Here is a 10,000-nt window from a genome sequence, read left to right as displayed (position 1 = left end):
CAATAGATAAGTTGTCAGATTTGGATCCAACTCAGTCAGAAATGGATTTCAATGTTGATAAATCAACAGATCTCAACGAAATTTGATGATGACGAGTCAACAATTGGATTTTAGTCCAGGATCCCTGGCTCGAAAACATATTCAAAAAGAATTTTATAATAAAAAATGGAACCAGTTTAGAACTTGGTTTTTTGAAACTTATAGTCAAGACGATTTAAATAATATTTCTCAAGAGTTTTATGAAACTTGTGCTTTGCATAACAAAATTATTTATTTTGTTCCGTGGTTTATACCCACATATTTACCTTTATATATCAATGTTATAGAAAGAACTTTTAAAGAAAGTGATGACACTATTACTAAAGCCATCTATCCTCCTCAAGCTCCTTTTATTTTACCAAATAATACTGGGTTAACTTTTTCAGCTTTCCAAAAGTTTATTCAAACAGATGTTGCCCAGATTAATATTCACGAGATTAATAATCTGATTGCTCAAAATAATTATTTGAGTTTATATGTTAAAGTTCTTGGAGAACATATCAGTTCTTTAGATAAAAAATTAGATCAATTAATTATTTTGGTCAAGGAATTTCAAAAATGTTTAAAAGAAGATAAAGCTTCTACTTCAAAAACTTCTTTCAGTGTCCCTACTCATATTCAGTGTCCTATAGATACTTCTGATTTTAAAGTTAAATCTTTTTATGATTTAGAAAATCTTCTTGACAAAAAATTGTCCGGTTTGAGTTCAAAACCTATTACAAATGATTTCTCAGAATCAAATATTAATAAAATTGAAAATCAACTTCTTGGTATTCAAGATTCGAATCAGGATGTTTCAGAAGTAAACGCCAGAAGATTTAAAGCTGGTTACCATCAAAAGAAAAGGATTATAGGAAAAGGGGGTTATGCAACTCTCCCTTCCATGATGACTTATTATTATCCTCGTCCTACTCCTCAAGATGTGCTAGTTGAAGAAAGAGATTGGAATCAAACTAACACATCTTACAGTGGTAATGAGGTGTATGAATGGAATTTGGATGCCTTGACGGAAAGGCAAGTTTCCATTATGGTACATCGGATGTTGATGTACTCATCAATTAGTCGTCATACGAATCAGAATAATGATCATGCTATATGTAAAATGATTATAGCAGGTTTTACAGGTCAACTCAGAGGATGGTGGGATAATTTCCTAACACCTGAAGAAAAGTATGCAATAGTGAATGCATACAAAGAAGAAATTAAAAGAGAAATAGTTACTGGTGAAGATGCAGTTTATACGCTTGTTCTTACTATTTTAGAACATTTTAATGGAAGATTTTCCAACAAAAATAAGACTATTCAAACTTTATCAAAAATAATTTAAATGTAACCATTTGGGACATGTTCGATGGTATAAGGACACTTTCATGAGTAGAGTTATGGATCTACCTGAAAGTAAATCAAGTTATTGGAAGAATAGATTCATCGATGGTCTTCCTTCATTATTCTCTGAAAGAGTTAAGAAAGTTTTAAGAGGAGATCGACCAGAAATCCCGTATGATGCATTAACCAATGGAAAGTTAAATATGGATTTATACTCAAGAAGGATTAAATCTTTGTAATGAGCTTAAGTTGGCTCAACAGATAAAAAGGAATCAAATGTCTGAAATATCTCAATTGGGAGATTTTTGTACACAGTTTGTGTAACGACCTGTTTAGTCGTTTTGAGCAGCAGATTTTATTTCTGGAAAAACTGTGTGAGTCGACGGAACCCACGACGGACCGTCATGGGCACGACGGGCCGTCGAGGGTGTCTCGTTCCAAAAGACTTAGACTTCTGAAATTTGGGTACTGAAATCGACTCTCTGAACTTCGTGACGACATGGCAGGACGGACCGTCGTGGGCACGACGGACCGTCACAGACTCTTCAAGGAAATTGAGTCTCTGAACTTTGTGACGGAAGCAGCAGGACGGACCGTCGCAGGCACGACGGGCCGTCACAGGCTGCGTAATCCCAGGCTGGGTCGGATTTCTGTTTAGTAATTTAAGGGGCGTTTTGGACTATTCCTGCTTTAATTATAAAGTTAGTGGGTTAATGTTAATAAGTCTAATTACTTGGGGGTTAAAAGAGGTAACCTTGAGTTAATTAGTGGGATATTATTGCCATCTTTATACTTAATTATATGCTAATTAGGGTAAAAGAAAGAGGGTTTGAATAAGAAAAAGAAAAAGAACAGAAAGAGAGGGAGAACGAGTAGAGAGAGAGAGAAACGAAGAGGACAACAAGAATTTGGGGAATTTGCTTGCTTGATCACGAATCTTCGGTGGAGGTAGGTTATGGTTTATGCTATTCGTAGTAAACTCTTAATAGCGAATGATATGTATTGGGTAGTATTGTAAACCCTTCTATATGCTTAATTGTATGCTTGTATGAATGTGATTATATAATTGTGATAAAATAAGCATGATGAAGCTATTGAATCCCAAATCTTGAAAAACCCTAATCTACTTTGTTAATGAGATTGATGATGCCTTGGTATAAAAGAAGGCTTGATGAACTAAAGTAATGGGGTTGATGATGCCTTGGTATAAAAGAAGGATTGATGAATTAATAGAATGAGATTAGTGGAGCGGGTGTCACGAACCGACACGTAGTATTAGGGGGACCGGGTGTCACGAACCGACACGTAGAATTAGGGGAGCGGGTGTCACGAACCGACACGTAGAATTAGGGGGACCGGGTGTCACGAACCGACACGTAGAATTAGGGGACCGGGTGTCACGAACCGACACGTAGAATTAGGGGATCGGGTGTCACGAACCGACACGTAGAATTAGGGGATCGGGTGTCACGAACCGACACGTAGAATTAGGGGATCGGGTGTCACGAACCGACACGTAGAATTAGGGGATCGGGTGTCACGAACCGACACGTAGAATTAGGGGACCGGGTGTCACGAACCGACACGTAGAATTAGGGGATCGGGTGTCACGAACCGACACGTAGAATTAGGGGACCGGGTGTCACGAACCGACACGTAGAATTAGGGGATCGGGTGTCACGAACCGACACGTAGAATTAGGGGACCGGGTGTCACGAACCGACACGTAGAATTAGGGGATCGGGTGTCACGAACCGACACGTAGAATTAGGGGACCGGGTGTCACGAACCGACACGTAGAATTAGGGGATCGGGTGTCACGAACCGACACGTAGAATTAGGGGGACCGGGTGTCACGAACCGACACGTAGAATTAGGGGATCGGGTGTCACGAACCGACACGTAGAATTAGGGGATCGGGTGTCACGAACCGACACGTAGAATTAGGGGATCGGAGTGTCACGTACCGACACATAGTAGTAGGGGAGCGGAGTGTCACGTACCGACACAAGAGGAATAAAGATAATGAATCTTGAAAGATGTTAATATACTCAATCTAATGAACCTAATTCCCAAAAGAGTATGGTATTGAGGCTTGAGTCCTCATGTGTGAACTTGGCGGTGTTTATTAATGATTATAGAACTTGTTGTTGCTACACGTTGAGTATTGTAGTTGATTTATGATATTATCTGATATATACTGTTTTCTATTTTGAGTTGGCCGATGATATCTACTCAGTACCCGTGTTTTGTACTGACCCCTACTTGTATTTGTTTTCTTTGTTATTTGTGGAGTGCAGCAAACGTACCGTCGTCTTCAACTCAACCGCAACTCTAGCCAGTCTTCATTACACCGGATTTCAGGGTGAGCTAATGCTTCTAGCTTGGACTGGATCTTCTTCCTCATGTCTTGATGCCTTGAAGTTCCGGCATGGACTAGCTTTTGTTTATTTTAGCTTCTTAGAATACTCTTAGTTTAGTAATTTGATCATAGATGTTCTTGTGGTGATGACTTCCAGATTTTGGGGAATAATAGATGTTGAATTTTAGAAGTTATTGAATTGCTTTTTATTAATGAGTTTAAGTCTTCCGCATTACTTTCTGTTGATATTAAATTGAAATGTTAAGGTTTAGATTGGTTGGTTCGCTCACATAGGAGGGTAAGTGTGGGTGCCAGTCGCGGCTCGGTTTTGGGTCGTGACAAACTTGGTATCAGAGCATTAGGTTCGTTGGTCTCATCACACAAGAACGAGTCTAGTAGAGTCTTAAGGAACGGTAGGGGGACGCCTTTACTTTTCTTTGAGAGGCTATAGGACTTTAGGAAAATTCCATTCTTTCTTTCTTTCGTGCTATTACTTGGATCCAATTGGTATCTAGGTGATACAAATTGGTATCTGACCATCTTCACTCTATTTCGCAGATGGTCAGAACTAGAGCAACGACTACGCCAACACCAGCACCGGCGGGACAGGGTGCGTCTGAGCCAGCCACTGGGGCTGTAGCTCGAGGAAGAGCAGCGGCAAGAGGCCGTGGTAGAGGTCGTGGGAGGACGTCCTCTAGGGGAAGAGGACAAGCACCTGCCCCATCTAGTACTAGGGCGGTGACTCCTCCACCGACTGAGGAAGTAGTAAGAGAGGGTGAGGAAGGGGAAACTGAGCAAGTGCAGAATGAGGAACTACCACCCCAACCTACCCCAGAGATGATTAATCAGGTTCTTGCTTATCTTAGTGGGTTATCTGATCAAGGTCAGACACCTCCAGTGTTTTCTGCACCAGCACCTCAGGTTCCGGAAGTACAACAGGCAACTGCTGCGGCTCCCCGCATGGATGCTCCATTGGAAATAGGCACGTTTCCTCGTTTGACTACAGGGCCTATAATGACAAGCGATCAGCATGAACTTTTCAGTAAGTTCTTGAAATTGAAACCTCCAGTCTTCAAGGGTGCTGAATCTGAGGATGCCTACGATTTTCTGGTTGATTGTCATGAGTTACTACATAAAATGGGCATAGTGGAACGGTTTGGTGTTGAGTTCGTGACTTATCAGTTTCAAGGGAACGCCAAAATGTGGTGGCGGTCACATGTTGAGTGTCAACCAACAGAGGCACCACCTATGACTTGGGCGTCATTCTCTAGCTTATTTATGGAGAAGTATATCCCCCGGACCTTGAGGGATAGGAGGAGAGATGAGTTCTTGAGCCTAGAGCAAGGCAGAATGACGGTCACTGCGTATGAGGCTAAGTTTCGTGCATTATCTAGGTATGCCACTCAGCTTTGCTTCAGTTCACAAGAGCGGATTCGCCGTTTTGTGAAAGGGTTGAGGTCAGATTTGCGGATTTCAGCCTTACAGGTAGCGGCTACAGCGAAATCCTTCCAGGAAGTGGTAGACTTCGTGATAGAGGTGGAGGGAGTGAAGCCAGACGACTTCACCATGGCATCGACATCTAAAAGGTTTCGAAAGGGAGGTGAGTTTAATGGTTCTTACTCTAGAGGACAGGGTTCAGGAGGTTACTCAGTCCGACCAATTCAGTCTTCACTACAGACTGTAGTTGGGGGTCCACCTCAGACCGGTCAACATTTCTCTGAGGTTGGAGGTTATTCCCAGACCTCGTCATTCTCACAGAGACCTATGCTAGACCCCAGAGAATGTTATGGATGTGGGGAGACTGGACATATTAGGAGGAATTGTCCAAAACAGAGTTATAGACCCCCAATAGCTAGAGGTAGAGGTGGTCATGGTAGAGGCCGTTATTCTGGAGGACGTGGTGGCCGAGGTAATGGTGGTCACCAAAACGGCCGGGGTGACGGACAAATTGGAGCTACTACAACACCACATGGTAGGGGCAACGGGCAGACAGGTGATAGGGCCCATTGTTACGCTTTCCCTGGGCGGTCGGAAGCAGAGACATCAGATGTTGTTATCACAGGTAATCTTTTGGTTTGTGATTGCATGGCTTCTGTATTATTTGATCCTGGCTCCACATTTTCATATGTATCTTCCTCATTTGCTACTGGTCTTAATTTACATTGTGAATTGCTTGACATGCCTATTCGTGTTTCTACTCCGGTGGGTGAGTCTGTGATAGTTGAAAAGGTATATAGGTCTTGTCTGGTGACTTTTGTGGGGAGCAATACTCATGTAGACTTGGTTATCTTAGAAATGGTTGATTTCGATGTAATTCTGGGTATGACTTGGCTTTCTCCAAATTTTGCAATCTTAGATTGTAATGCTAAAACTGTAACGTTGGCCAAGCCTGGGACAGATCCGTTAGTGTGGGAGGGTGACTACACTTCCACTCCAGTTCGTATCATCTCCTTTCTTCGTGCTAAGAGAATGGTTAGTAAAGGGTGTTTAGCTTTCTTGGCACACCTCAGGGATGATACTACCCAAGTACCTTCAATTGAGTCGGTTTCGGTAGTCCGTGAGTTTCTAGATGTGTTCCCTGCAGACCTTCCTGGTATGCCACCGGATAGGGATATTGACTTTTGCATTGATCTGGAGCCGGGTACTCGTCCCATTTCCATACCCCCTTATAGAATGGCTCCAGCAGAGTTAAGGGAGTTAAAGGCCCAACTTCAAGAATTGTTAGGGAAAGGCTTTATTAGACCGAGTGCATCCCCTTGGGGTGCTCCTGTTTTGTTTGTGAAGAAGAAAGATGGGAGTCTTCGGATGTGCATAGATTACCGGCAACTAAATAAAGTAACTGTTAAGAACAGGTATCCTCTTCCTCGCATTGATGATTTGTTCGATCAGTTACAAGGTGCTTGTGTCTTCTCTAAGATTGACTTGAGGTCTGGTTATCATCAATTGAAAATACGGGCAGCAGATGTGCCAAAGACTGCTTTCCGAACCAGGTATGGGCATTATGAATTCTTGGTAATGTCCTTTGGACTAACGAATGCCCCTGCTGCTTTCATGAGCTTGATGAACGGGATTTTTAAGCCATATCTGGATCTCTTTGTGATCGTATTTATTGATGATATACTGATATACTCCAAGAGTAAGAAGGAACATGAGGAGCATTTGAGAATTGTGTTGGAAATGTTGAGGGAGAAAAAGCTTTATGCCAAATTCTCCAAGTGTGAGTTTTGGCTAGATTCGGTGTCCTTCTTGGGGCACGTGGTTTCTAAGGATGGAGTGATGGTGGATCCTTCTAAGATCGAAGTAGTGAAGAATTGGGTAAGACCTACTAATGTGTCAGAAATAAGAAGCTTTGTTGGTTTAGCCAGTTACTACCGTCGATTTGTCAAGGGATTCTCTTCTATTGCTTCCCAATTGACGAACTTGACTAAGCAGAATGTTCCATTTGTATGGTCGGATGAATGTGAGGAAAGCTTTCAGAAACTCAAGACCTTGCTGACTACCGCACCTATCCTTACCTTGCCAGTAGAGGGTAAGAACTTCATTGTGTATTGTGATGCATCCTATTCTGGTTTGGGTGCAGTGCTAATGCAAGAGAAGAACGTAATTGCGTATGCTTCGAGGCAATTAAAGGTGCATGAACGTAATTATCCGACCCACGATTTGGAGTTGGCTGCGGTAGTGTTTGCATTAAAGCAATGGAGACACTATCTATATGGGGTTAAGTGTGAAGTCTATACGGATCATCGTAGTCTACAGTATGTCTTTACTCAGAAAGATTTAAATTTGAGACAGAGGAGATGGATGGAACTACTGAAGGATTATGATGTCACCATCTTGTATCACCCAGGAAAGGCTAATGTGGTGGCAGACGCCTTAAGTAGAAAAGCAGGGAGCATGGGTAGTCTAGCTCACTTGCAAGCTTCTAGACGCCCATTGGCTAGAGAGGTTCAGACTCTGGCTAATGACCTTATGAGGTTGGAAGTAAATGAGAAGGGAGGATTTTTGGCCAGTGTGGAGGCGAGATCTTCTTTTCTTGACAAGATCAAGGGAAAACAGTTTAATGATGAGAAATTGATCCGGATCCGAGATAAAGTGTTGCGAGGAGAGGCTAAAGAAGCAACAATCGATGAGGAAGGTGTTTTGAGAATCAAGGGAAGGGTATGTGTACCCCGTGTTGATGATTTGATCAACACTATTCTGACAGAGGCTCATAGTTCAAGGTATTCTATACACCCTGGTGCAACCAAGATGTATCGTGACCTAAAGCAACACTTTTGGTGGAGTAGAATGAAGCGCGACATTGTTGATTTTGTTGCCAAATGTCCAAATTGTCAGCAAGTAAAGTATGAACACCAGAGGCCCGGAGGAACACTTCAGAGAATGCCCATTCCCGAATGGAAGTGGGAAAGGATTGCAATGGACTTCGTGGTTGGTCTTCCAAAGACATTGGGTAAGTTTGATTCTATTTGGGTAATTGTGGATAGGTTAACTAAGTCTGCTCACTTCATTCCGGTCAAGGTGACTTACAATGCAGAAAAGTTAGCCAAACTCTATATCTCAGAGATTGTTCGATTGCATGGAGTTCCACTCTCCATCATATCAGATAGAGGTACGCAGTTTACTTCTAAGTTTTGGAAAACATTGCATGCCGAATTGGGTACTAGGTTGGATCTTAGTACTGCATTCCACCCTCAGACAGATGGACAGTCTGAGCGAACGATTCAGGTATTGGAGGATATGCTTCGTGCATGTGTGATAGAATTTGGTGGTCATTGGGATAACTTCTTACCCTTAGCGGAGTTTTCATACAATAATAGCTATCACTCAAGTATTGATATGGCTCCTTTCGAAGCATTGTATGGGAGGAGATGTAGGTCTCCCATTGGTTGGTTTGATGCATTTGAGGTTAGACCTTGGGGTACTGACCTTTTGAGGGATTCATTAGAAAAGGTGAAATCTATTCAAGAAAAGCTTTTAGCGGCTCAAAGCAGGCAAAAGGAATATGCAGATCGAAAGGTTAGGGACTTGGAGTTTATGGAGGGTGAGCAAGTCTTGCTGAAGGTTTCGCCCATGAAAGGGGTGATGCGGTTTGGTAAAAGAGGTAAGCTAAGCCCAAGGTATATTGGACCATTTGAAGTACTTAAGCGAGTAGGGGAGGTGGCTTATGAATTAGCCTTGCCTCCAGGGCTGTCAGGAGTGCATCCGGTATTTCATGTGTCTATGTTGAAAAGATACCATGGGGATGGAAACTACATCATTCGTTGGGATTCAGTTCTGCTTGATGAGAATTTGTCTTATGAGGAGGAGCCTGTTGCCATTCTAGATAGAGAAATTCGCAAGTTGAGATCAAGGGAGATTGCATCCATCAAAGTTCAATGGAAGAATCGACCAGTTGAAGAGGCCACTTGGGAGAAGGAGGCTGATATGCAAGAAAGATACCCACACCTGTTTACAGATTCAGGTACTCCTTTTCGCCCTTGTTTTTCTTCTTGTGATCGTTCGAGGACGAACGATGGGTAAATTGGTATCTATTGTAACGACCTGTTTAGTCGTTTTAAGCAGCAGATTTTATTTCTGGAAAAACTGTCTGAGTCGACGGAACCCACGACGGACCGTCATGGGCACGACGGACCGTCGAGGGGGTCTCGTTCCAAAACACTTAGAATTCTGAAATTTGGGTACTGAAATCGACTCTCTGAACTTCGTAACGGAATTGCAGGACGGACCGTCGTGGGCACGACGGACCGTCACAGACCCTTTAGTGGAATTGAGTCTCTGAACTCTGTGACGGAGCAGCAGGACGGACCGTCGCAGGCGCGACGGGCCGTCACAGGCTGCGTAATCCCAGGCTGGGTCGGATTTCTGTTTAGTAATTTAAGGGGCGTTTTGGACTATTCCTGCTTTAATTATAAAGTTAGTGGGTTAATGTTAATAAGTCTAATTACTTGGGGGTTAAAAGAGGTAACCTTGAGTTAATTAGTGGGATATTATTGCCATCTTTTTACTTAATTGTATGCTAATTAGGGTAAAAGAAAGAGGGTTTTGATAAGAAAAAGAAAGAGAACAGAAAGAGAGGGAGAACGAGTAGAATTGAGAAAGAAACGAACGAAGAGGAAGACACAAACTTTGGGGAATTTGCTTGTTTGATCACGAATCTTCGGTGGAGGTAGGTTATGGTTTATGCTATTCGTAGTAAACTCTTAATAGCGAATGATATGTGTTGGGTAGTATTATAAACTCTTCTATATGCTTAATTGTGTGCATGCATGATGT

This window comes from Solanum pennellii, chromosome 6 (assembly GCF_001406875.1).
Source record: "Solanum pennellii chromosome 6, SPENNV200".
Lineage (NCBI taxonomy): Eukaryota > Viridiplantae > Streptophyta > Magnoliopsida > Solanales > Solanaceae > Solanum > Solanum pennellii.
The sequence above is the reverse complement of the archived record's forward strand: the minus strand, read 5'-3'. Positions refer to the sequence as shown.